Here is a 26,475-nt window from a genome sequence, read left to right on the forward strand (position 1 = left end):
AAAGTATAAGGAAATCACCAAGATTTGATCACATGACCTTGAGCTTACAAGGTGAAATCCTTGCTAAAAACCCCACGCAAGCTTCGTAATGGATGAATAGTCATTTACTCAATTGGCCTCAATATTTGAAAGGGTTGAAGAAATACAAGGCAAGATGGTGATAAATATTGAGTTGTAGGGAATTACGACACGTATTTCCCAAACTTAAAATAAGATAGTGCATACAACGACAAGAGTACTACGTACTCTCATTACCTCCAGGGGTTAGAATCCCATCAGGCGAGCGGCACTTGGAGGAGAATTCTCCTTACAACTCGCCCTCCTTCCTAGTGCCTGCCTGGGACTCTGGGTTGGGAATTGTGCGAGAACAGTCCAAAGGTTATCCATCTTACCAAATAATAATAAAAAAAAAAAGACAAAGAGTAATAAGACAAACCTCCATGAGGTTAATGTAAGTGTATCCATCTATGTCCAAGCCTAGATTTTTATCCTTTGAAGCCTAAAACTGTAGGCTCCAAAAGCATTAATATAAGGGGCCCCCAATCGCCATCAATTTCTGTTGATGCCATAATTTTCATTACTTATTCTTGAATTTAGTTATATGTTTGTTATTAGCAAGTCAAAAAGTATGATGTTATTGTTGACTAAGACATCATTTCACAGCCATGAGAGTAGAGAAATTATCTGAGGTAGTTCAACAGGAAAACCCCATCATGGGAAGATTTCAAATTAAATAAGAATTGCAGGATAAGTAACTTGCAGTCTTGTAGAGGCCAAAACAGGGACCTGCAGGCTGCCAGATTCACATTTCAAACAAGCGACCAACCTTGTCATGCAAAGCTCCTTGCAGTCTGAACTTCATCATAGAATATTGAATCAATTTCATCAAACTTCTAATTGTAAAAAAGTTCCCATTTGACTGCATAGAGTATCAAAGAGCCGAATGGCAGGTAAGGCAATTATTGATAAACATTCATATGAATAAAAGCTAAGACTCGAATCGAAAAACTGAGAGAGGACATCATTCTTACCACCAGGGAGAAAGATATACTTCATGCAAGATACTGAATGAGCTGATAAACACTACAAGTTCAGTCACTGGAGTTTGGTACTCCGAATTTCAAAGACCACAACATGACTCTACCTGTCATGGATACGATCGAGCTGAAAACAGGAAAAACTAAAAAGAACTGCCTATGCAGAATTAGGCAAAAACTGTTAAGTATCAATTGAAAAAACCCATTGACTAGCAAGGCAAAGCGTTCTTGTAGCACAGTTGGTTAGAGTACCCTTTTATTAAGCGAGAGGTCTTGAATTCGACTCTCAATAAGAGCATTAATTTTGATTTTCTTTTTGAACAGCAGATGGCAGAATTAAAGAAATAATAACAGCTTATAGCTTCTGTCGACATGTAATATTTGAGACATTCACATAATCACATCCAATGGCCCGGACTTGTTTTCATTGTCTGTTCTTGTACTGAGGGCTGTGTTTGCAAGTACAGATATTTGTCAATTCTAATGCTTCCTTTGTGAATTGTTTGCTTATACCAGATATTCTGCTTCATCTAAACTAAGACAAAAGGAAATCAAGTTACAAATGTAACGCAATAGAAGCTTATATCACAATAATACTAACGAAAGGTAGGAAGACCATGTTGATACATGCTCAGTCAGCTTCACAGAAGAGGAGGGGAGGGGGCTAGATAGACGGGGTATTCTGAAACTGGAAACCTACAGTGTGTGAGACTGATGTGACGATGAACTAGATGATGGAACGATTAGAGAGCATTAGATAGATAAAAATAAACTCCAGATCAATACTTTCAATCAAAAGGTAAACCTTCTTCTGCAATATAAACAATCCAACATGCTAATTTAGAAATGAGAAAGCAAATAAATCAATTATTGACTTATTGTAGTGTCATCAAAAGCCAGAATACAAACGTATGAAATTACCCTAGGAATGCATCACTGTTCCATGGAGAATTTCACATCTCAGAGTGTGCAAGAAATCAGTAGAAAAAAAAGTATCCGACCTGCCGGATTCGAACCAGCGACCTAAGGATAATCTGTGGGTCATTTACCAACTACAGTCCTCCGCTCTACCAACTGAGCTAAGGTCGGTTTTTGCAATGTGACTGTAAAGATTCATTATATTGTAATGTTGCTTGACTTGCTTCGAAATGTTTAATAACTTTATGACAAAGTCAATGTAAGACTGGAGAAAAACCATGCCAAAGAAAGAAGACAAAAGAATAAAACACTAGAAATCCGACCTGCCGGATTCGAACCAGCGACCTAAGGATAATCTGTGGGTCATCTACCTACTACAGTCCTTCGCTCTACCAACTGAGCTAAGGTCGGTTCTTGCAATGTGACTAGAGAAAGTCATTATATGGTAACGTTGCTTCAAACATGTTTGACAATTTTATGATAAAGACCAAGACATACTAGATAATGGGCATGCCATGGAAAGGAGTAAAAGGATGAAAACAACAGAAATCCCATCTGCCAGATTCAAATCAGCTATCTATAGATAATTTGTGGGAAATTTACCACCTATAGTCCTCCAGCCTACCAATGAGCTAAGGTCTAATGTGAGTAAGGAAAGTTATTGTATTCCAAATATGCTTCAAACATGTTCAATAATGTAAAGACAAAGTCAACTTAATACTCAAGGAAAATCGTCTTAAGGAAAATAGATGAAATAGAGAGAAAAAATCCGACCTACCGGATTCGAACCAGTGACCTAAGGATAACCTGTGAGTCATTGACCAACTACAGTCCTCCGCTCTACCAACTGAGCTAAGGTCGGTGCTTGTAGTGTTGCTATGGTGGAAATGCATTATATTCTAATTACTTCAAACATGTTTTAATCTCACAACAGAGTCCAATGTGATACATCATACTAGTTACTAACATGTCACGAAAAGAAGACTTAAAGTAAATATACAACAGCAATCTGACCTGCTGAATTCAACCAGTGAACTAGGATTACCTGTTTGGACAACTACAGTCTACGGTCATTTGCTTCATGCCTTTATGGAAGTAGCTATTCTAGCTAAGGTCAGATCAATGAGATCATATCGCACAACTAAGAATAGTACACCAGTACAATTCTTCATTCCCTTTTCCCTTATATCCAATGATTAAAAATTCCTATATAAAGAATCCAAAAGTGAACACTAAACAGACTAGCTTAGAATTCACATGAATCCAATTGTTAACTATCAATATTAGAGATGAAAAGCATATTCTTTCTGAACCTTTCAATATTTCATGTACTTCCCTGTCACAGGATTAGCCGCCAAACCAGACTAGCATGCCAAATAAATCCTATTTATTGACAAATCATGAAATCACAGCAATAATAAGGTTTCAGCAAAGGGAAAATATAGAAAACTTTTGAAAGCAAAATGAAAAGTAAAAATATGAGTTGACAAAAGCAGCTAAAAAAGGAACTTGTATCACAATAAGAGTATATAGAAAGAACAGATTGCTACATGCTAGTCATCATCACAGTTGAGTAGAAAAGGAAATTGATGACCATCTTTGGGACTAGAACCAACGAACTTCAGTACTTCGATATTTGTGATAACCAACTAAACAGCAGAACCAATTGAATAAAAAAAGATAAATTGTGTAGATCAACTCTCTAAATCAGTTGATCCTTCTTCAGGAACAAATAAAACCTAACATGACAAGGAAAGAAAAGAAAGAGCAAGATTAATGGTATACTGTCATCAGAACCCAAAATAAAAACTCTTACTGTAGTAAGGTATCACTGTTACATAGAGAATTTCGGACTTAACATGATAGATTTCACAAGAACCAAAAGCAAAAAGGCATCTGACCTGCCAGAGTCGAACCAGTAACCTAAGGATTATCTCTGGGTCATCCTGCACCCAACTAACGAGCTGAGGTCAGTTCTGGCTATGTGACAACATGACAAAGTCCATGTTAGGCTAGAGAAAATCACGCTAAGGAGAGACGACAGAAAGAAGAAGGGAAAAAATAACAAGCAACAAAAGTCCGACCTGCCGGATTCGAACCAGCGACCTAAGGATTATCTGTTTGACAAACTACAGTCCTCCGCTCTACCAACTGAGCTAAGGTCGGTTCTGATAGTGTGGAAGTGGAAGGCTATTATATTCTAATGATGCTTCAAACATGTTCAATAATGTAAAAACATAGCCAATGTAATGCTTAATGACATTCATGTTAAGAAAAAATGACAGAAAAAACAATCAAAATCCGACCTGCCGGATTCGAACCAGCGACCTAAGGATTATCTGTGAGTCATTGACCAACTACAGTCCTCCGCTCTACCAACTGAGCTAAGGTCGGTTCTTGCAGTGTGGCTGTGGGGAGTCTTTATATGTTAATGGTGCATTAAACTGCTATCAATCAATATTAGTATGAGGGGAATATTGGGTAGTGCAATTATTAGTATCTTGAGGAGGAATATAAGTGAGTTAGTTATAGGAGTAATACTGTAAATAAGAAAACATTAGAAAGGGATTAGTATGTTGAAAATTGTGGTGAGAAATTTGTAGTGTTAGCTTGGGAGAATGTTATTCCTCTCACAAGAGTTTAATCATCAAATTCAATCATATCTTCACTTGTTCTTCCCTAATCATCTTTCTCTCTCACATAATCTTTATTTTATGTTATTAATCTACTGTTTTTATCTGTTATCTATGCTAATAAACATGTTTAAGAATGTCATGACAAAGGCCATGTCAGAATAGAGAACAGGCATGCCGCAGAAATAAGACATTAGGATAAAAAAAGAAACACAGAAATCCAACCTGCTGGATCAACCTAAAAATCATCTGTCTGACAAACTACAGTCCTCTGCTCTACTGACTACGCTAAGATCTGATCATGTCATACTTTACAAGACTATATTTCAGTTTAAACCTTAATCCCGTATTTATACACCCCATCATAAGATTCAAAGAGTAAAAGGACTGGCTAGCACATTTAATTTCCTTCTCAACTCTTCAAGATCAACGATGAGCAACAAAAAAAATTAATATCTTGATTACTTTGTCACCGGAATTAGCCAACACAGCAGGTTAAACTGATTTAAGTTCTAGCATCACAGTAATTGTGAGTTAACTTGAAATAGAAGCGAACAGAATGAAATCTGTAGGCAAAAGTTCCTCAGAGCAAAATGGAAAATCCGACCTGCCGGATTCCAACCAGCAACCTAAGGATGATCCTGCTTGGTCAACTACAGTCCTCTGCTCTACAAACTGAGCTAAGATCGGGTCTTTGCTAAACAGCTCTACTCAAGAATTTTTGTTTATCTTAATACCTAAATTAATCAACAACAATGAAATCCACAAGAAATACATGCTACAAGTTCTTTCAGCTAGTCACCAAAAAGGTGGATTACATGGCAGCTAAATTCCAATGATATGAAAACATGAACCAATCACAAGTAAAAGAGCAAACTGGAGCCTGCCGGATTCGGACCAGCAGCCTAAGGATAAACCTGTTTGATCAACTACAGTCCTCCTCTCTACCAACTGAATAAGGTCGGGTCTTTGCTAAACTAGCTATACTCAAGAATATTTGTTTATCTTAATACTTAAACTAACCAACAACAATGAAATCCACATGAAATACATGTTACAACTTCTTTCAACAAATTTGCAAACAAAATAGGGAAGTTATATTTAGTTGCTAAAATAATCACCAAAAAAGTGAATCATATGGCAGCTAGATTCCAGTGATATGAACACATGAACCAGTCACAAGTAAAAAAGCAAATTCCGACCTGCCGGATTCGAACCAGCGACCTAAGGATTATACTGCTTGATCAACTACAGTCCTCCGCTCTACCAACTGAGCTAAGGTCGGGTTTTTGCTAATCTAGCTATACTCAAGAATTTATGTTTATCTTAATACCTAAACTTAACAACAACAATAGAATCTACATAAAATACATGTTACAAGCTATTTCAACTGAGTTCGAAACAAATTAGAGAAGTTATGTTTAATTGCTAAAACAGTCACCAAAAAAAATTGTATGGAAGCTAGATTCGAGTGATATGAACCCATGGAACAGTCACAAGTGAAAAAGGAAACTCCGACCTGCCGGATTCGAACCAGCGACCTAAGGATTACACTGCTTGATCAACTACAGTCCTCCGCTCTACCAACTGAGCTAAGGTCGGCTATTTGACATCTCAAGCCCTAAAATACACATAATATTCCATAACTAATGAGCAAATAGAGAATTTTGCATAATGTTATTTTAATTAATTCGATATAATCAAACAAAATCAGAATAATTCTGCTCTTTTTGTACACTGATCACAAATAAATAATAACAATACCCATAAAATCCAAGGCTATTTGACATCTCCATCCCCAAAATACACATTATATTCCATAACTAATGAGCAACTAGAGAATTTTGCATAATGTTCTACTTAATTAATTCGATATAATCAAACAAAATCAGAAAATTTTTGCTCTTTTTGTACAATGATCACAAAATAATAATAACAAAACCAATAAAATCCAAGGCTATTTGACATCTCAACCCCCAAAATACACATAATATTCCATAATTAATGAGCAAGTAGAGAATTTTGCATAATAATAACAATACCATTAAAATCCAGCGAAATTTTAGGGTTTTATTCTGCAAATAAAATCACACGTTCTTGCCACAATCAGACATGAATTCAATCAAATAATAACAATCAACAAGGAATTTAAATGAAACAAAAGAAAGTAAAAAATAGACAAGAAGCATTTGAAAATTAGGGTTCGAATAAAAAAATCCCCATTCATGATTCGCACGATTATTCCACAACCAAAGAAATAATGCGTGAATTAAACGAGAGAAAATGGAGAATAATTATTGAAAAAGACTTACAGTTGACTTGGGATATGGGGTCTGAAAGATTTGTAGATCCCAGCAAAGCATTTCAGCAGGATGAGAAAAAAAGTTCATCTAGGAAATGAATCTCCTTATATCACAAATTTTATGTGTTATCTAGTTTAAATGGTAAAGTTATCGCCCTCTTAATCTATCCTATATTCCTAATCCCTACCAGCTATTATAATCGTTACCTTGCCAAACACTCGTTTTTTTTTTTTTTTTCTCTAACGGAATTTTTTCCTTGAATAATGCCAAAAAGGGGATTAATTCCCAAAATGTGCCCCAAAAAATAAAATTTCCCTGCATATCGTCCACGTAGGACGGCACGCGAGAATTTTTTTTTTTTTTAAACTGCAGTAAAACCGCTACTCAGAGTAGCGGTTAACGCATAAAAACCGCTACTCCAGGTAGCGGTTATATTTAACATTAACCGCTACTTGGAGTAGCGGTTCATAAGAATTGACCGCTACTCTGAGTAGCGGTTTACAAGATTTTGGTGGTGTGTCTCATGTTTGGCACTGGTGTGTTGGACCCGCGGAACAAAACCGCTACTCCAAGTAGCGGTTCTTTCACATAAACCGCTACTCCGAGTAGCGGTTTATGTGAAAGAACCGCTACTCCGAGTAGCGGTTTTGTTTGAAGTAAACCGCTACTCCGAGTAGCGGTTTACCTCCGCTAAAACAAAAAAAAACTTTTTTTCGCGTGCCGTCCTATGTGGACGGTACGTAGGGAAATAAAAATTTTTGTGGCACATTTTGGGAATTAATCCCCTTTTTGGCATTATTGAAGGAAAAAATTCCTAAGTAACGTTTAGACCTTGTCCAAAATGTTTATGCGAAACAAAGCCTCTATCTACAAACAACCAAGCTTCAAAAACATTATGTAGATTTGCTCATTATTAAGAGTAGAGAAGAGAAGGCTCATTACCAGTTGTCCACCGTTGTAGTATATAGGAATGTCAACGACTATGATCAAGATCGGATCCCCAAGGATCCAGATCCATTAGGTAATAAAATTGAGGATCCATCCAATGGATCCTACAGATCCTTACCTATTTTCTTCAAACGACATTAATTTTCACAATAATTATAGATTTTAAAGAACAGAACAACGCCATTTAGCATCTTTATTTTTTTAGGTTGAAGTTAACAAACATTCAACATTAATATAACAAATCCAAGCATAAATAACATTAATTTTAACCCTTTTAATTATATATTTTAAAATAATTTTAAAAAACAAGTAAATGGATCCGGATAGTAATTTAGGATCCCGTCCGGATCCTTCTATAAAAATTAGGATCCATATCCTACTCGGGTCTGTATGGTCCAAAATTCGAAGATCCAGATACGCTAAAAACGGATCTGAATTCACGAATCCGGATGGGATTCATTACCTACTAACATCCCTAGTCTTGCGGAGAAGCTTGGGCTCTTGTGCCTATCCAAGTAAAGTAGCACAAGCTTAACAAACATGATCGATAAGTTTCGAAACATAATATATATTATGTTTCGAAACTTAGAGTAAGGTTGATTGTTGTCGTGTCTCGACCAATGTAATTCAGGATTGAGATTCTACAATAGATTATAGGCGGATACAATCAAATAAATAGATCCTACAAGATTGTGTAAAAACTATTATTTCCAAGTAAGGGTAAAAAAAATGTTAACTATGCCATAATATAGTCAAAGACTTGTACCAAAAACTTATATACATTAATACTGAATTTTTCCATTGCAAATGATTATGTTATTTTCATACTCTTAACATCTAAGTAAATATGTAATCGGAATTTAATAGGAGAGAAATTAATATGTAATAATATATTAGGACCGGACTATAAATCGCATTAATATCATTAATATGTAAGCTTCTTTAGTTGAGTAGGACGGAAGATCCCACAAAATTAACTATGAGTAAAAGGAGCACAAAGGGGAGGAGGGAGATATTGAAGGCGAGGGAATTAAGGAGAAAGCATGAAGATGGAGGGACCAAGTAAAAGTGCATTTTCTAATGTGAAGAGGTTAAATAGGAGGAGAATTAGCCTTATTACATACTTTCTCTAACATTTTTTAAATATTATATTGGCTCACTAAAATCTTATTATTTACTTATGAGTGAAAAAAGGTAAATGGAAGAAGGGAGATCAAAGGGTAAAGGAGGAGAGAGTAAGAGGATGAAAGGACTAAGTAGGAAGGGATCGACTTAGGCTCCGTTTGGTAGGGCGTAAAACGTTATAGAGGAAAACTGTTTTCCTCTATTTTCAATTTTACATTGTTTGGTTGGCAAAGGAGTGTAAAACCATTTTCCCTCTGTTTCGAGAATCTTTTGTTCTTATAGATCTGGAAGTCCGAGATTGACTATAATTGACCTGATAGGTGGACAATATGTGATGATGAACTCATGAATGTTTATCGAGTTCCTAATTAAGTGGTTGTTTGCCTTTTGAGGTCGAATTGTGACCATGAAATTTCTCAAAGTATGTTGTGAATTGATGAATATCTGCCAATCAAAGCCAATAAGGCTATAGTCACGTCATATGATGAAGATTACGAAAATCTTAATGCACGATATGTTTGAGACAAGGCGGTCTTTGAGTCTTTCAGTTAGAGTGGGAATATCTGTACTTCTCATCCAATCTGAAAATAGAGACAGCACAATTATTATGCACCTGGGAGTAAATTTTACAGAAATCTAGCAGCTGGAGAATTTAGTGCCAAGACACAGTAGACAACAGCGAAAATGTTGAGAACGTGAGACACAGAATCGAATCATTCAACAAGTAGAAGTGAGATTCGGGTCCTGAATTTGTAAGTTGTAAGTTGTATTGGTGGATAAATGATTACATGCCTGAAGTGGAAGGTTGAAACCTTCAAAGCCAACTACCACCAGAACAAGTGAACAACAATATCTCAGCCTTGAATCTCTACACAAGTTAGATTCAGGAAGCTGATAAGCAATTCAGCAAAACATCAATGGCAAAAACATCAGTAGTGAAATCATAAAACGAAGCTGATAAGCATTATTGAGCTATTAAAGGAATTTAGCTAGCATGTAGAGATGTTTATCGATGGTTAAAGTCCCGAAACGATATTTTAGTTTAGTAATTGAAAGTTTCGATTTGCAAACTGTAAGTCTGTAACCCTTTAAACCGGTTACCGCCTAAACGATTAACCGTTAGTATGGTTTTTCGGTAAACCATTAACCATTATTCAAGTTATGCTATTATATTTGGCTTAATGTAAGTATATATTTTCTATTCTTTTTTATATAATTTAATATTAATATGCTCTTATATAAAATGTATTATAAAGTGGATAATAAATCTATTGGAGAACATAACTAACACTAAGACTTCACTCCATTCCCTAAATATAGTGTTTATAGTAATACTAAAATTTTCTAACAATCACATTACTTCCTCTAGTTATTGTTACTTAGCAATAAATATTAAAATTAATGAAATTGTTGGAAAATGTTTCAGAATAATGAGATAGAGAAAAAAAAGTATTTCGATTAACCGTTCAATCATAAATGTAACCGTATCGTTTAACCTTTACTTTTATTGATTTGGTAATCGTACCGTTAAAACTTTTTTAGCGGTACGGTTATCACCCATTTAGACCGATATTTCGGTACAATTTTTTAAACACCCCTAAGTATATAATATGTATAAGTGAGTGCAGTAGTTGTTTGATTGGTACTTTGAGGAAGAATACCTTATTCGTTAGTGTCAAAAACAGACTGCAACGATTAGTAATTGAAATTTCAGCACCTCTCACCAACTAATTGTAAATCAAATAGCTCATCCAATCTTGGTTTAGGACTGCAACTGTCAGTGGTTGAACATCCTTCACCAACAAAATATAAAATGATAGCTGATCAAAATTCAAATGGCTACCAATCTAGGTCTAGAACATTTGCTGAAACTAAGAATAAGTTTTATGTACTCAGCCCATAACTTTTAATCATACTTGTGAAACATACAAATATTTCTCTATCTCAACTGTCAGTGTTTGTATCCCGTTTGACAGTCGTTAATAAATTGCAGTAACGGGAATAAAATTAAGCGTAATGTTATTAAGGAAGCGCCCTTAAAATCTCCATGGAGATGCATTTATTCTAGACCAACTCCTTTGTTATGAAGCATGACTTGCGAATGCGAATATCATTTTTCTAGCATTTAGTCAATGGTTTAGCTAAACTTGATTTTCTAAAGTTTTGGTTGCGAATTTTGACCAAATTCGGAATTCTTACCCAGGTCTAACTTTGTATCTCTTGTTTATGTGTCAATATCTAATATACGACTTGACTTAACATGTGATTAACTCTAACAAATTGGTTTTTTTAACAAAGAGCAAGAATGTTTTTGCCAAAGGTTAGTAGTGAGATTAGGTACTTACATTATGCATATTGAACATATCATTTGCTTCTCTGAGACAACGAGTAAGGATAAATACGTGCGTCTAACCATAGTATTGGCTAGACTCATATTGATTTCATAGTACTTGTTTGAGTGTAGAGGTGGCACTGAACATCTACGATATACGTGACCACACATATTTGAGCCCTCTAGGCTCTAGCTACAAATGTTTATATGATTGTTGGTGTTGAACTCGTAGTTACACAGCTGAGGTCCGACAGTAACATCGTTTATCCAGATTCCAGCAGTAGGGAAACAGACATTACGAAGGCTTGTGAGCTTAGATCAGATAACTAAGCATGAAGGATGCTTACCTGCAACAGTAAAAAAAAAGGAATAACTGTGAACAAACAAAATGGCGTCGCCCGGACTCGAACCGGAGACCTTCAGTGTGTTAGACTGACGTGATAACCAACTACACCACGACACCGTTTAATATAACTATGGTAACTTTACATCATAGACAGAACCCCAACTCTGATCAGATGATACATTAGGATTTAGGAATAGAAAAACATGGAGTTGCTGTCAATTGTCAGAAAAGCCAATATAAAATAACTCTAGCGATCTGTCATCTGTGTTGATAATAATTATATATTGGATTGTGGCTTATAGAATAACTAGCCGTATGTGCACGTGATGCGTGCGTCTACAATCTTATCTACGAATAGGCATATATTTTTTAAATCTAAAATTATTTTGGTAGTGATTTAAATTAATGAGGTTTTTTTGTAGATATTATCTTTTTGAACTAAAGGTGACCGATTTTTTCGTTAGAAAATTTTGCTCGAGATTTAATAATTCTTTGTCAGTCTGCTTTAATATAATTTTCTTAACGATTGTAAACGTTAATAAACCATATTGTTTGAACTTCGTAAATACGAAATATTATGTTGTCAAAATATATCACTAACTTTTTTTTAATTGAAGATTCTAAATAATTTCGTGAATTGATTATGTCGATCAAGTCAAGTTATTAATGGTGATTGCATTCCATTTTTGACTTATTCATATGGCAAGTTGCATTGATTCTCATTTTTGAATTTGCTATAAAAAATATTGTTTTAATTTATTAGAGGGTATTATAGTCATTTCAAATGTGGACACCACACCTCCTCCCTTGGCTTATATAATAGAGATAATATTGATCCGGTCCGCGCTAATTTAGCGCAGATCTAATGCTAATTCATATTATTTATGAAAAAAAAAGGGATACTATATAAAAAATAGATATAAAATATGAGTAGATATAGATTGTAAAGCTTATTTCATAAAGTGAAAATTTCATTATAATAAACTAATGTAAGAAAAAGTGACTATGTTAAAAAAACGGTCACTATGATAGATAGTAATTGTATAGTGTAACTTACGATTTTAAAAGGTTACTATATTAAAAATAAGGGTCACTATGTTAAATAAGTAGTTTTGGTAACTCTCATAATAATTTAACACGTCTTATCTTCGATCATTATTGTAAGTTGTAACTAATATTAGACATTGAAACAATCTGAGAAAATCCGACTTACTGTGAGTACTTTTAATATCACAGCATCACCTGTGAACTTTGACCTTGAAAAGGCAAGTGTGAAGTTCATATTGGAATGGAGGAAGTAATAAACTGATGTGTTCTTTGAGACTTTGCATTCATAACATCCATTAAGGTTCCGACTTCCGACCATTGACAATCTTCCCGTCGATTGCCTGCAGTTAAACCAGAGTAAAAGTGATACTGTTGAAGTATTTTCGGCTAAAATGATATCAATAATGTGCATTGTCCAAAACCAGATTATAGGCACTGGATATACTGAGAGTGATGTTCTTACATGTAAGCCGACTGCTCAAGCATTTCCGAATACAGGGTCTTCGGTACCGAGACAATACCGGGGATCACCCGGCTGGACCTGTTTTAGGTGACAAGTGACAACAGAAACAAAAACCTGTAAGTAAGTGACAGAAAACAAATGCAAAGGATATACTTCCTCCGTTTTTTTTACTTGCGACACTTTCCTAAAAGGGAAATAATTAATTACTTGCAACACTTTCCACTTTTGCTTTTCCTTTCTATGTATCTCTCTCCAATCACATGGGACCCTCTCTTTTTTTCCTCTCTACCCATAGAAAAAAAACGCGGTCGCGTTCGCGGGAACGGTCGCGTTATCGCGGGAACGGCTTGTAACGGGGAAATAGAACGTTTCGCGGCCGTCGCGGCGTGAATTTTAAAAAAAAAATCACACAAGTGACATTTAAACTTTGTTTTTCTTCTATTTTACTTTCTATATCATATTATGTCCAGAACTCTTATAAATACAATATTTGAGGTACTATGATGATATTTGAACATACTTATGTGTAAGATTGTCATTAAAAAAAATTAAAAAAGGATGAAAATGGGTGATTCCACGTGAGGGAATAAAAACTAAAAGGGAAAGAAAAAATAAAAAGGGATGAAAAGAAGAGAGAGAAAGAGTTCCTATATGAGTTGCAATTATCACGTGACTGGCAGTCACAAAATAAAAAAGAAAAAGAGAAGAGAGAAAAGAAGAAGATGATCGGTATAAAAGAAAGAAAACCAGCAAGCACTAACCTGCAAACAAGCCAACCACCGGAAGCTACAGTGCTAGAAGCCGCCGAAGATGACTCGTCGACCTTCTCTGCCATGACCGAAGAAGCAGCGTTGCATCCCAATGCATATTAGGGTTTTTTCGAAATTAGGGTTTGCAATTTAGTGTTCGATTAGCAGTAACCTAATGAAATTAAAGGAGGGGTTTTACTCAAATTTGAGTTCTACATCCTCGGTAAGCTTTAATTTTAATAAAAAAACATGTTTTACTTTCAAATTTTAACTCAGATCTATAGATCTTGCGTTGGCTCTTCTTCTTCCTCGACCAAAAGAACTGGTCTTCTTCAAATAACGGACATTACGTGATTGTAACGGTTCTGGAACGCCGTTACACCGTTACGTAACGCCATCGCGCCGAGTTTGGTGTGAATTCCAAATCACCGTTCTAGAACGGTATTTAACGGAACGGCCTCTCTGAAATCCGTTACAAAGCGGCCGTTCCAGAACGGAACGGCCGAGTTTTTGTTCCCTGTCTCTACCTCTCTCCTACCCAAATTTTTGCATTGGAGTTGATGAAAAAAAAAAAAGTGTTGCAAGTAAAAAAAAAGACAGACGAAGTATATAAAAAAAAACTGACAACTGAAGTGAAGGGTAAAATTCTTTCCGCCCAGAGTGTCAAATGAAATTAAAATGACATAATGTGCTCTTGTAGCTCAGTTGGTTAGAGCACCCGTTTAGTAAGCGGGAGGTCTTGAGTTCGACTCTCAACGAGAGCATCTTTTGTGTATTATTTTTCTACATCCCTCCTTGGCAGACTGCTGTGCTCTCATTTTGGACTAACATGATAATCAACTGCACCACAGTTGCATTAAAAAGCAAAAGTTAACCAGCAACAAACCAACTCTCTGCATCAAAAAGTTCATCCTTCTTACAAAACAAAAGCAACCCAACATAGAAAAAACTAGTGAAAACACATGAAGATAAGAATTTGATGTCATAGTGTCAACACAAACCCTGAACTAAAAGTAAATTTTCTACAGTTAAGTCACATATATTAAGGAGTAACTATTGATCATCATTCAAGAACATAACAAAAAGTAGATTTTGTGGTAAAGGAAAATCAAGATGGTGAATAATTAAAAGAATGTCGCATACGATCACATTGCAATAACAAAGAGTAGATGATAATCATACCAAGCTAAATCATTCTTACAATTGGGAACAAAGATATTATCATACACATGAAGGTCATATGTGTATGCAGCTGCTCTATAGCTGATAACAGAAAGAGATGCAACTTACCATTATTATTCGGTGTTGTTGAAAAAATGGTGCAAACTAAACAGCAATATCTAAGTAATTACCATCCAGAAGTCATATATAAAAGGATGTCTTTAGTTGCTCTCGTAGCTCAGTTGGTTAGAGCACCCGTTTAGTAAGCGGGAGGTCTTGAGTTCGATTCTCAACGAGAGCATTTTTTTAATTTTACTTCTCAACATCCTCAGCAGGTGAACAACTTGTGAAACAAAGGTGTGTCCCAGCATCAGCAATAAAAGAATGTCCACGTACCACCCAGAGCCTAAAATGTTTTGTATATACAGCCAAATGTACAGTTTCTGCTCTATCATCTTGGCTAAGGTCAGTTCTTGCATCAGTTACCATGGAGTAATCCATTACATTCCATTAATCTCCGATTTGCGTAGGCTGTGGGATGTTAGTAATTATAATTTCACTACAAAATCCTCAGCAAACTCTTATGCTGAAGTCCATGTTGTCAGACGGGAGAACATCATCTTCAGCATGTAAGAAAAACAAGAAGCTGTAAATTGAGGACTAATTCCAGGATAAATCCTGAGAAACTAAGCTATTTAATGAAGTCTAGAGATAATTCTTAATTGAATAGTAGAAAGATCCGAGGCATCAAAATAGACAAAAGAAAAATCACAAACTTATAATCACATGCTTGAAAAAAGAACAATAACATCAAAAAGAGTTCAGGGTCATGTCTTGGCGCGATTTGGTAAGAAAAATTAATTAGTACCTAATTCCACATCAAACCCCAAGACGATGCAGAGATAACAAGCATCAACCAGATTAACAGTGAAATAATAGTCTCATAGACTAAGCGAGCATACATGCCTTCTACAATCATAGCCAGAGACTATTGATCTTTCGGAAAAAAATCATGTTGGAAGCTACAAAACAGCCCACCTGGAGATCAATACAAGAAAATTTCCAACCTGCCAAATTCGAACTAGCGACCATATGATCATCTGTTTGACCAACTACAGTCCTCAGCTCCACTCTACCAACTGAACGCTAAGGTTGGTTCTTGTACCCTGACTATCGACAATCCAATAGTCTAAACATCCCCTTTTTTGGTGTGCTATAAACTGGTTACTTTGCTTCACAACAATATAAAACATGCCATGATAATTTACAAAGGTCAGCAGTGGCAGATTAGAGAACATTCCTAAGAAAACAAATTAAGAAGCAATAAAACTTCAAATGTCCGACCTGTCAGATTTGAACCAGCAACCTAAGGATTACTATTTGAACAATACAGTCCTCCACTCTGCCAGCTGAGCTAAGGTCGGTTCTCATACCCTAAAAGGTATCCATTTACCAGCATACACCCATATAGCTAAGACACAGACGCATGTTACTCCCTCTTTTTCTTTTTCTTCATAAGAGAAAGGAAATTGGTCAACTAGGAAGAACTTTTCAAAATGGAGGGAGTAACATGGCTCCATTCTCAATAATATATCAGGTCAAGGAGCAATCAGGACTAATAGGAGTATCACAAAAATCAGAGCAACAAAACTCCGACCTGCCGGATTCGAACCAGCGACCTAAGGATTCTCTGCTGGGACAACTACAGTCCTCCGCTCTACCAACTGAGCTAAGGTCGGTTTCTGTACCCTGGATGTAGCGAATTCATTATAAACAACATAAGTACATTCATGATATTTTCAAATGGCTGCATAGCAGTCAATAATATACTTATCACAGAAGTCAACATTGCTAGATCGGACACCTATCAGGCCAAGTAAGACAAAATATCAGAGGCATAAAATGAAAATGTCCGACCTGCCGGATTCGAACCAGCGACCTAAGGATCATCTGTTTGACCAACTACAGTCCTCCGCTCTACCAACTGAGCTAAGGTCGGTTCTTGTACCCTTGCTGTGGGCAATCCACAACATTCAAAAAGATTTCCATTTGGCTGGGTTATTATCTGCCAATTTTGCCTCACAGGAGTTGATAATATGCCATGACGATTAATAAAGGTCAACTGTGGCCAATTAGAGAGCATCGGTCCTAAGAAAACAAAATAATAAAGCATCAAAATTTCAAAACTTTCACCTGCCAGAATCGAACCAAGTCCTAAGGAGTACTGCTTGCACAACTACAGTCCTCCCGCAAATCTGTTACATACCAGCATACAACCATTTACAGCTAAGACATTATCTTATGTGGCTCCATTATACTTCCTCAGTTTTTTAATACTTGCAACATATCCCATTTTAGGAAGTTCTCGATTACTTTTGACATTTTTGTCAATATATTATCACTTTCTCTCTCCTAAGACATGGGGATTCTTTTTAGCTCTCTCTATTTCTCTCCTCTCCTTGGTCCTTGTGCACATCTTAACATTGCGAGTATTAGAACGGAGGAAGTATTATAGACCAGGCCAAGGAGCAATCATAACAAAAAGTACAACAAAAATCAGAAGCAACAAAATTCCGACCTGCCGGATTCGAACCAGCGACCTAAGGATTACCTGCTGGCACAACTACAGTCCTCCGCTCTACCAACTGAGCTAAGGTCGGTTACTGTACCTGGATGCAGCGAATACATTATAAACAACACAAGTTTATTCATAATATTCTAGAATGTAGCACTCAATAATATACTTATTACAAAGTCAACACTGCTAGATCAGACAGCAATCCAGCCTAGTAAGACAATTATCAAAGGAACCAAATATAAAAAAATCCGACCTGCCGGATTCCAACCAGCGACCTAAGGATTATCTGTTTGACTAACTACAGTCCTCCGCTCTACCAGCTGAGCTAAGGTCGGTTCTTTTACGCTTGTTACAGGCAGTCCATACATTCAGACATATTTCCATTTGGCTGGGTTATTATCTGCCAATTTTGCCTCACAAGGGTTAATAATATGCCATGACAATTAATAAAAGGTCAACTGTGGCAAATTAGAGAACATCGGTCCTAAGAAAACAAAATACCTAAGGATTACTGTTTGCACAACTACAGTCCTCCCGCAAATCTATTACATACCAGCTACACCCATACAGCTAAGACATTATATTACCTGGCTCCGTTCTTAATAATATACTTCCTCTGTTTTTTTAATACTTGCAACATATCCCATTTTAGGAAGTTCTCTATTACTTACAACGTTGACATTTTTTCTAATATATTATCACTTTCTCTCTCTAACACACGGGGATTCTTTTTAGCTCTCTCTATTTCTCTCCCCTCCTTGTTCTTGTGCACATCTCAACATTGCGAGTATTAAAAGACGGAGGAAGCATCATAGACCAGGCCAAGGAGCAACCATAACAAAAAAGTACAACAAAAATCAGAAGCAACCAAAATTCCGACCTGCCGGATTCGAACCAGCGACCTAAGGATTACCTGCTGGCACGACTACAGTCCTCCGCTCTACCAACTGAGCTAAGGTCGGTTCCTGTACCCTGGATGAAGCAAATCCATTATAAACAACACAAGTTTATTCATAATATTCTAGAATCGCAGCATAGCATTCAATAATATGCTTATCACAAAGCCAACACTGCAGATCAGACAGCAATGAAGCCTAGTAAGACAATAATCAAAGGAACCAAAATCAAAAAAATGCGACCTGCCAGATTTGAACCAGCGACCTAAGGATTATCTGTTTGACTAACTACAGTCCTCCGCTCTACCAACTGAGCTAAGGTCGGTTCTTTTACTCTTGCTACAGGCAGTCCATTACATTGAAACATATTTTCGTTTGGCTGGGTTATTATCTGCCAATTTTGTCTCACAGAGGTTGATCGTATGCCTTGAGGTAGAAAATCCATCACATACCAGCATACTCCCATTTAGCTAAAGACATACGCCCTCTCTCCTTAAAACTTCTGCCATATCCTTCTCTAGGTGGATGTTCAGAAATATTTCTACCAATTTTCTTTTTGGTATGTTTAAGCCCCACAAACGCAGCTTGCCTCTCTCCACTTTTGTCAGTACAAAGTTAAAGAGTAATCATAACTCGTAAAAAGTAAGACAAAAATCAGAAGCAACAAAATTCCGACCTGCCGGATTTGAACCAGCAACCTAAAAATTATCTGCTGGGACAATCCGCTCTACCAACTGAGAAAAGCTAGGTTTGTGCCCTGGATGCATTGCAGCGAATCTCTTATAAACAACCTACTCCAATCATAATCTTCAAATATAACTGCATAGCTGAAAATAAAATATTTCTGAAGGAAGGCAACATTGCTTGATCAGACAGCAATCAAGCCTAGCAAGGCAAAAACTAAAGGCAAAAACATGAAAAAAAAACCCGACCAGCCGGATTCGAACCAGCAACCTAACGACCATCAGTTTGACCAACTACAGTCCTCCGCTCTACCAACTGAGCTAAGGTCGGCTTATACCTTGGACGCTGACAATCCATTTCATTCAACACAATTCCATATGACTGGGTTATAATCTTCCAATTTTGCCTCACAGCGGTATATAATATGCCATGACCATTAACAAATGTCAGTAGTGGCAGATTAGAGAATATTATTCCAAAGAAGACAAAAGAAGAACCAACAAAACTTCAAAAGTCCGACCTGCCGGATTCGAACCAGCGACCTAAGGATTACTGTTTGAACAACTACAGTCCTCCGCTCTACCAACTGAGCTAAGGTCGGTTCTCATACATTGACAGTAGAAAATCCATTATATACCAGCACCAGCATACTCCCAAAGTCCCAATAACCTAAGACATAATAATAATTTAATTTGGCTCCATTCTCAATAACATTTATAGAAAAGGTCAATTGTACCAGGCCAAGGAGCAATCATAACAAAAAAGTACAACAAAAATCAGAAGCAATAAAATTCCGACCTGCCGGATTCGAACCAGCGACCTAAGGATTACCTGCTGGCACGACTACAGTCCTCCGCTCTACAACTGAGCTAAGGTCGGTTACTGTACCCTGGATGAAGCAAATCCATTTAAACAACACAAGTTTATTCATAATATTCTAGAATGGCATCATAGCATTCAATAATATGCTTATCACAAAGTCAACACTGCTAGATCAGACAGCAATGAAGCCTAGTAAGAAAATAATCAAAGGAACCAAAATCAAAAAAATCCGACCTGCCGGATTCGAACCAGCGACCTAAGGATCATCTGTTTGACCAACTACAGTCCTCCGCTCTACCAACTGAGCTAAGGTCGGTTCTTGTACCCTGGCTGTGGACGATCCACAACATTCAAACAAATTTCCATTTGGCTGGTTTATTATCTGCCAATTTTTCCTAACAGGAGTTAATAATATGCCATGACGATTATTAAAGGTCAACTGTGGCCAATTAGAGAGCATCGGTCCTAAGAAAACAAAATAATAAAGCATCAAAATTTCAAAACTTTCACCTTCCAGAATCGAACCAAGTCCTAAGGAAGTAAGGAGTACTGTGACATTTTTGTCAATATATTATCACTTTCTCTCTCCTAAGACATGGGGATCCTTTTTAGCTCTCTGCTCTCTCTATTTCTATCCTTGGTCCTTGTGCCCATCTCAACATTGCGAGTATTAAAACAACGGAGGAAGTATTATAGACCAGGCCAAGGAGCAATCATAACAAAAAGTATAACAAAAATCGGAAGCAACAAAATTCCGACCTGCCGGATTCGAACCAGCGACCTAAGGATTACCTGCTGGCACAACTACAGTCCTCCGCTCTACCAACTGAGCTAAGGTCGGTTACTGTACCCTGGATACAGCGAATCCAGTATAAACAACACAAGTTTATTCATAATATTTTAGAATGTAGCATTCAATAATATACTTATTACAAAGTCAACACTGCTAGATCAGACAGCAATCCAGCCTAGTAAGACAATTATCAAAGGAACCAAAATATAAAAAAATCCGACCTGCCGGATTCGAACCAGCGACCTAAGGATTATCTGTTTGACTAACTACAGTCCTCCGCTCTACCAACTGAGCTAAGGTCGGTTCTTTTACTCTTGCTACAGGCAGTCCATTACATTGAAACATATTTCCGGTTGGGTGGGTTATTATCTGCCAATTTTGTCTCACAGAGGTTGATCGTATGCCTTGATATAAAACAAAGGTCAGCGGTGGTAGAATAGAGAGCATCAATCCTAAGAAGACAAAATAAGAAGCAGCAAATCTTCAATACTTTGACCTGCCGGATCTGAACCAGTGGCCTAAGGTTCACTGTTAGAACAAACACAGTCCTCTGCTATACAAACTCAGCTACGGTCAGTTCTCATACCCTTGAGGTAGACAATCCATCACATACCAGCATACTCCCATTTAGCTAAAGACATACTCCCTCTCTTCTTAATACTTCTTCCATATCCTTCTTGGGTGGATGTTCAGAAATACTTCTACCAGTTTTCTTTTTGGTATGTTTAAGCCCCACAAACGCAGCTTGCCTCTCTCACTTTTGTCAGTACCAGGTCAAAGAGTAATCATAACTCGTAAAAAGTAAGACAAAAATCAGAAGCAACAAAATCCCGACCTGCCAGATTCGAACCAGCGACCTAAGGATTATCTGCTGGGACAATCCGCTCTACCAACTGAGAAAAGGTCGGTTTGTGCCATGGATGCATTGCAGCGAATCTCTTATAAACAACCTATTCCGTTCATAATCTTCAAATATGACTGCATAGCTGAAAATAAAATATTTCTGAAGGAAGGCAACATTGCTAGATCAGATAGCAATCAAGCCTAGCAAGGCAGAAACTAAAGGCAACAACATGATAAAAAATCCGACCTGCCAGATTCGAATCAGCGACCTAAGGACCATCTGTTTGACCACCTACAGTCCTCCGCTCTACCAACTGAGCTAAGGTCACCTTGTACCTTGGATGCGGACAATCCATTTCACTCAACATAATTCCATATGGCTGGGTTATAATCTTCCAATGTTGCCTAACAGCGGTAGATAATATGCCATTACCATTAACAAATGTCAGTAGTGGCAGATTAGAGAATATTATTCCTAAGAAGACAAAAGAAGAACCAACAAAACTTCAAAAGTCCGACCTGCCGGATTCGAACCAGCGACCTAAGGATTACTGTTTGAACAACTACAGTCCTCCGCTCTACCAACTGAGCTAAGGTCGGTTCTCATACCCTGACAGTAGAAAATCCATTCAAACCAGCACCAGCATACTCCCAAAGTCCCAATAACCTAAGGCATAATAATAATTTAATTTGGCTCCATTCCCAATAACATATATGGAAAAGGTCAATTGTACCAGGTCAAGGAGCAATCATAAATAAAAAGTAGAACAAAAATCAGAAGCAACAAAATTCCAACCTGCCAGATTTGAACCAGCGACCTAAGGATTATTCTGCTGGGACAACTACAGTCCTCCGCTCTACCAACTGAGCTAAGGTTGGTTTCTGGACCCTGGATGCAGGGAATTCATTACAAAGCAACATACTTCCATTCCCTGGGGCTGGGACATAATACTCTAAAGTCTAATATGGCCGCACAGCACTCAATAATTTACTTATGACAGAAGTCAAATTGACAGACCAGATAGCTATCAAGCCTAATAAGTTAAAAATCAGAGGCATAAAAATGAAATATCCGACCTGCCGGCTTCGAACCAGCGACCTAAGGTTCATATGTTTGAGCACATACAGTCCTCCGCTCTACCAACTGAGCTAAGGTTGGTTCTCATATCCTGGCTCTGAATAATCTAATGCATACCAACTTATTTCCATTTAGCTCACAGTGGTCAATGATGCCATGCCAATCAAAAAAAGGTTAGCATTGGCAGATTCAAAAACAACATTTCTAGGAAGATAGAAAAGAGGCAACAAAACTACAACGTTTTGTATTGGCAACCTAAGGGTTATCTGTTCAACCAACCACACTCCTCTCTATCAACTGAGCTAAGGTCGGTTCATGTCACACCGGCAAGAGCCAACTTACAAGTTCCAAGGCTACAAGCTCCGTCAAATTATACAAGGGCAATATATAGTCTTTTTGACTCCAGTATACCTTACCTGAATCAAAGCAGCATATGGGCTCCCAAATCCCAATTTATTTTGTTTGCCAACAAACCTTATTTGTCCATGCGATAGCAAAATTAGCTAACACAACTAATAGCAAGATCCGATTACCAAAGTCTCTTCTTTTATACCACACAAGGTACAGTTCGACATCATTATCCACGATGGGCATAAATTGTCAGTGCATTTCAATAAACTACTTAAATGGAGTGGTTTGGCACGGGGGCATGGAAAGGATGTCGAAAGCAAATAACCAACTAACCCTGGACCTCACTTCTGTCCCTAAAATTAAGAAAAAGGAAAAAAGAATTATAGTCCTGGACTTGTACTCTACTAACCTGACTAATTAGACTAGCTGCAAAAAGATTACATATCTCTATTATATATGGCAATATATGGGAGACACCAAAAAATAGAAAAAGGAAAAAAAAAAATAGAGGGATAACTAACTGTTTCATTTAAATGAAAAAAAGGGGGGAAAAAGAATAAAGTACCACATTTAAATTGAACAACAGTTTTTTGAACAAACAAAATCAAAAGACAGCTTGCATGCATTGCGTTATTTGCGGACATATAAGACTAGTTTGATTAACTCCAACCCTCTACTCTACCAAGCACCAACTGATCTAGATTAGTTCTTGTATTGTAAGTGTGTACCATATCAAATTCCACTCAAATATACTTCCTCCATTCTTTTTTACATGCAACACTTTGACTTTTGCAATATGCACATATTTCTTTGACTTTGACCATATATTTTACTATTATATAAAAGAGAACTTTTACGATTTATCATGTTATATATAGTGCAATTGATCTAAATGTATATTTTCCAGATAAACAACATGTTGGCTCATACATGTTCAACAAAAATTTATGACCAAATCCATGTGGTCGAGCAAGAAATCCCATGCCAAGGAAGCAAAGACATACATCACAAAAAAAAAAAATCTGAAGCAGCAATCTAAAGGATTATTTACGAGTCAATTACCAACTAAAATTCTCCACTCTATCGACTGAGCCAAAGTTGGTTCTTGCATATTAATTGTACATCATCACACATACATTTGGTAAGGACATTATACTCGGATGTTAGTTTAGACTTTAGACTTTACATATTTTATGTTCGGCCAATGGCAAAGCCAAATCTGTCAGACGACTATGAAGGAGCATATATGCTTCCAAATACAAGAACAGAATGGTAATGAGAATAACAATACACGGTTTTAAGAAACAAATTCTTTGGAGTTGGGGCACAATGGCACATAACTCTATACATTCGTAAAGGGCATTACATGCAAAATTCCACACACAAACTAATAACCATTACCTCAAGTTGACTTTATCACAATGGCCAAAGAGTAGTAAAAGCTTTCTTTAATTCACTACCGATACCCTAGACCCTTCCCTAGGCAATAGAGGTAGATGATCCAGATATGGGTAACACTATGTCACTCGGGTACTCATGTTGGACATGGGTACGTGTTCAATTGTTCCACTCAACTATTTTATGGAAAAAACTCATGGTGTTTCCCTAAAAAAAGTGTCTCGGAGTGTCGTGAATATAGCACGAATACTTGACGTAAAACAAAGAGTCAATGCAACATTATTCTCCCATTGCAAAGAGGAGGTTACTTTTATCTAAAAAGGCAATTAGCCAATTACTAGCCTACAATAAATGGTGCATGTTTGAGTTGCCTCAATGAGATATTTGATTCAATCTATCCCGATCCACAACCAAAGAATCACCCATTTTAATTCTTTTAGACCATTAAAAAAGACAAAGTTTTGGTTCACTTTGATGTGTAGCTATGATGGCAATTGAAGCTAAGAAAGGCAGTTCTAAATTTTCAGAAAAAAAATTTCTAGTCCTCCTGGCTTTAATATGAAAAAATTTAACTCAATAAGTTTATCAAAAGAACAGGGTTGACGATAGATTTTAGGAAAAGAGAAATATAGAGAAAGACAGAGGTGATATTTCATAGCACAAAAGCAAATTCCGACCTGCAAGACTGAGACCAACTACCTAATGATCATCTGCGGAGCAACTACAGTCCTCACTCCTCAGCCCTACGGCTCTACTAACTAAACTAAGATCAGCCCTTAGCCGAGGTAAAGACCAACCTCAGGAAATAGAATGATCCACTATCAAGGTACCCCAAGAAGTGGGCAGATCATTTCGTCGATTTTTTCTTTAGGAAACGACGAATATACCTCCTTAATTAGACAGGAGAACCCTAAAAGACAACTATAAAATTCGAAAATCTAAAATAATTGCCCAAAGTCCTCTCTCTAATGTATGTCTAACCATCCTCCACTTATCACTCCTCTATACAACATCACCACTCTTCACATTCAATAAACTACAAGTCAAATTTCATGTACTCAATTTCAAAAAAATCAGAAAAAAAATAAATGACTAAAAGCAATTTAATTCACGGTATTTCGAACAAAAAACCAGAAAATTAAATTCATTTACAGCTTATATGTCCAGTTAAATTTCAGAAATTAAATCAATTATCAATTCACATGTTCTCCCCTAAATCGAATTAAGAATTAGATAATAAAATGTAAACCATGAAGAATGTAAACAACATATCAATAATTCGCACGAAAGTAAGTAGAATATTAGGGTTAGAATCAAACTTCCGCTTCCATTAATTTGCACGTCTTCTCCACAACTAAACAATAATGAGAGAGAGAGAAAGACTTACAAATGACTTCAAATCAATGGCGGTAATTTAATTTCTACAGATTTTTTTCCATTTCTCACTGAAACGAGCTTCACTTTCTCTCTTTAAATATTGTCGATCTAGTTGCCAAGAAGATTTGGATTATAGTAGTATTATTAAAGAGTAACGAGTTAATGCCGTGGATGATAGGTCACACGTTCGAATTCCATTTCTTTCTTTTTTGTACTGCATTCGTGACTCATATAAATAATAAAAAAAAAGTAATGAGTAACGATGATATGATGGTGTATAATTATAATTATTATATTGATGATGTTATGATGGTAAAGAAAGGAAAAAAACTTAAATACATAAGTCAGACTACTCTAAAAAACCTAATCCCCCTAATTAACTTTTTTTTAATAAATTTACTTCCTTATTACAACAACAATGGATGATTGTTCAATACGTAAAATTAAATTATAGTCATTATTAACATTTGAATTTTAGCCGTTTATTTTTATAGATTAGTCTTGCCTATTAATTTGATTGAACCTTAGAAACACAACAAATTTGAAGAAAAAACTAGTTGCGATATATATATAAAAAAAAAACACAATCGTTG

At 36.5% G+C, this 26,475-nt stretch overlaps 2 long non-coding RNA genes and 17 other non-coding genes across 32 annotated transcripts; 2 read left to right on the forward strand and 17 right to left on the reverse strand.

Annotated features, from left to right (window-relative positions):
• Window positions 1-143: 143 nt before the first annotated feature.
• On the reverse strand, window positions 144-7,036 carry LOC104902287 (uncharacterized). Of its 8 annotated transcripts, none has more exons than XR_007269048.2 (4): window positions 6,901-7,036; window positions 3,857-3,931; window positions 1,032-1,567; window positions 144-919 (listed from the first exon to the last, which is right to left on the reverse strand). It is a non-coding gene; the product is annotated as an uncharacterized LOC104902287 (long non-coding RNA). The 8 variants fall into 8 exon arrangements; XR_007269049.2 differs by having other exon boundaries at window positions 3,857-3,935; XR_007269047.2 differs by having other exon boundaries at window positions 3,857-3,911; window positions 6,901-7,035.
• TRNAY-GUA (transfer RNA tyrosine (anticodon GUA)) lies at window positions 2,033-2,126 on the reverse strand. The gene is made up of 2 exons: window positions 2,090-2,126; window positions 2,033-2,068 (listed from the first exon to the last, which is right to left on the reverse strand). It is a non-coding gene; the product is annotated as a tRNA-Tyr (tRNA).
• Window positions 4,034-4,121, reverse strand: TRNAY-GUA (transfer RNA tyrosine (anticodon GUA)). Its single transcript is given in 2 exon segments — window positions 4,034-4,069; window positions 4,085-4,121. It is a non-coding gene; the product is annotated as a tRNA-Tyr (tRNA).
• Window positions 4,256-4,349, reverse strand: TRNAY-GUA (transfer RNA tyrosine (anticodon GUA)). Its single transcript has 2 exons — window positions 4,313-4,349; window positions 4,256-4,291 (listed from the first exon to the last, which is right to left on the reverse strand). It is a non-coding gene; the product is annotated as a tRNA-Tyr (tRNA).
• On the reverse strand, window positions 5,785-5,873 carry TRNAY-GUA (transfer RNA tyrosine (anticodon GUA)). The gene is given in 2 exon segments: window positions 5,785-5,820; window positions 5,837-5,873. It is a non-coding gene; the product is annotated as a tRNA-Tyr (tRNA).
• Window positions 6,102-6,190, reverse strand: TRNAY-GUA (transfer RNA tyrosine (anticodon GUA)). The gene is given in 2 exon segments: window positions 6,102-6,137; window positions 6,154-6,190. It is a non-coding gene; the product is annotated as a tRNA-Tyr (tRNA).
• Window positions 7,037-9,376: 2,340 nt separating the features above from the next.
• Window positions 9,377-25,992, reverse strand: LOC104902289 (uncharacterized). 7 transcript variants are annotated; one of them, XR_008967352.1, is made up of 6 exons: window positions 25,893-25,992; window positions 18,554-18,612; window positions 17,641-17,731; window positions 13,153-17,317; window positions 12,856-13,030; window positions 11,270-11,643 (listed from the first exon to the last, which is right to left on the reverse strand). It is a non-coding gene; the product is annotated as an uncharacterized LOC104902289 (long non-coding RNA). The 7 variants fall into 7 exon arrangements; XR_008967349.1 differs by adding an exon at window positions 20,052-20,109 and having other exon boundaries at window positions 13,153-17,731; XR_008967351.1 differs by having other exon boundaries at window positions 11,271-11,643; window positions 17,674-17,731.
• Window positions 11,686-11,759, reverse strand: TRNAV-AAC (transfer RNA valine (anticodon AAC)). Its single transcript has one exon. It is a non-coding gene; the product is annotated as a tRNA-Val (tRNA).
• Window positions 14,592-14,665, forward strand: TRNAT-AGU (transfer RNA threonine (anticodon AGU)). Its single transcript has one exon. It is a non-coding gene; the product is annotated as a tRNA-Thr (tRNA).
• On the forward strand, window positions 15,290-15,363 carry TRNAT-AGU (transfer RNA threonine (anticodon AGU)). Its single transcript has one exon. It is a non-coding gene; the product is annotated as a tRNA-Thr (tRNA).
• TRNAY-GUA (transfer RNA tyrosine (anticodon GUA)) lies at window positions 16,714-16,801 on the reverse strand. The gene is given in 2 exon segments: window positions 16,714-16,749; window positions 16,765-16,801. It is a non-coding gene; the product is annotated as a tRNA-Tyr (tRNA).
• TRNAY-GUA (transfer RNA tyrosine (anticodon GUA)) lies at window positions 16,974-17,061 on the reverse strand. Its single transcript is given in 2 exon segments — window positions 16,974-17,009; window positions 17,025-17,061. It is a non-coding gene; the product is annotated as a tRNA-Tyr (tRNA).
• On the reverse strand, window positions 17,635-17,722 carry TRNAY-GUA (transfer RNA tyrosine (anticodon GUA)). Its single transcript is given in 2 exon segments — window positions 17,635-17,670; window positions 17,686-17,722. It is a non-coding gene; the product is annotated as a tRNA-Tyr (tRNA).
• TRNAY-GUA (transfer RNA tyrosine (anticodon GUA)) lies at window positions 18,515-18,602 on the reverse strand. The gene is given in 2 exon segments: window positions 18,515-18,550; window positions 18,566-18,602. It is a non-coding gene; the product is annotated as a tRNA-Tyr (tRNA).
• On the reverse strand, window positions 19,735-19,821 carry TRNAY-GUA (transfer RNA tyrosine (anticodon GUA)). Its single transcript is given in 2 exon segments — window positions 19,735-19,770; window positions 19,785-19,821. It is a non-coding gene; the product is annotated as a tRNA-Tyr (tRNA).
• On the reverse strand, window positions 20,271-20,358 carry TRNAY-GUA (transfer RNA tyrosine (anticodon GUA)). The gene is given in 2 exon segments: window positions 20,271-20,306; window positions 20,322-20,358. It is a non-coding gene; the product is annotated as a tRNA-Tyr (tRNA).
• On the reverse strand, window positions 20,796-20,883 carry TRNAY-GUA (transfer RNA tyrosine (anticodon GUA)). Its single transcript is given in 2 exon segments — window positions 20,796-20,831; window positions 20,847-20,883. It is a non-coding gene; the product is annotated as a tRNA-Tyr (tRNA).
• TRNAY-GUA (transfer RNA tyrosine (anticodon GUA)) lies at window positions 21,051-21,138 on the reverse strand. The gene is given in 2 exon segments: window positions 21,051-21,086; window positions 21,102-21,138. It is a non-coding gene; the product is annotated as a tRNA-Tyr (tRNA).
• On the reverse strand, window positions 22,192-22,278 carry TRNAY-GUA (transfer RNA tyrosine (anticodon GUA)). Its single transcript is given in 2 exon segments — window positions 22,192-22,227; window positions 22,242-22,278. It is a non-coding gene; the product is annotated as a tRNA-Tyr (tRNA).
• Window positions 25,993-26,475: the final 483 nt, after the last annotated feature.

The sequence above is a fragment of the Beta vulgaris genome, chromosome 8 (assembly GCF_026745355.1).
Source record: "Beta vulgaris subsp. vulgaris cultivar EL10 chromosome 8, EL10.2, whole genome shotgun sequence".
Classification (NCBI taxonomy): domain Eukaryota; kingdom Viridiplantae; phylum Streptophyta; class Magnoliopsida; order Caryophyllales; family Amaranthaceae; genus Beta; species Beta vulgaris.